General features: G+C 30.4%; 1 protein-coding gene across 2 annotated transcripts in view; it reads left to right on the top strand.

Moving 5' to 3' along the window:
* The window catches only part of ubn2b (ubinuclein 2b), a 58,819-nt gene that overhangs the window by 38,127 nt on the left and 20,162 nt on the right, over positions 1-530 (top strand). The gene's annotated exons all lie outside the window — the stretch shown is intronic.

The following is a 530-nucleotide window of genomic DNA, read 5'->3' as shown; positions in this document are numbered from 1 at the left end:
ACTTTCCGTACCCACTGTGTATATATATATATATATATATGTATATGTGTGTGTATTTTTATAAATTATAATGTATAATTATTATTATTATTGTTAAAAATATTAAGTATTTAAGAATAATATAATAGTAAGACTAATATTTATGGCTGTCCTAATTCCTAATTTAGCTTGTTTAATTGAATTGCAGTCTTTGTGATGTCATAATCAAACCATGCTGTATCGCAATTTCAGATTTATTCTGATTAATTGTGCAGCCCTACTGTTGATTATCTGATTTTGATTGATTTTTTCAAAGTGAAATTCAGTATTTTATTTAAAAAGCTTTCTCTGCTCAGCACAGACCTGACTAATCAATAATTACTGTCATTCCCAATCCCAACAGTTAGTTTCTGTAGTCATTTTATGAATGTGTGCGTGCGAGTGTCTGTGTGTCTGTGTGTGAGTGTCCGTGTGTGAGTGTCCGTGTGTGTGCGCGTTTTTGTGATAAATGAGGACATAAATTTGTATAATGATTAAGGTATGACATAGGT

The sequence above is a fragment of the Sinocyclocheilus grahami genome, unplaced genomic scaffold (genome assembly GCF_001515645.1).
Source record: "Sinocyclocheilus grahami isolate Dianchi unplaced genomic scaffold, SAMN03320097.WGS_v1.1 scaffold2447.1, whole genome shotgun sequence".
NCBI lineage: Eukaryota > Metazoa > Chordata > Actinopteri > Cypriniformes > Cyprinidae > Sinocyclocheilus > Sinocyclocheilus grahami.
Note: the sequence above shows the minus strand (reverse complement) of the source record. Positions and strands in the feature narration are given on the sequence as shown.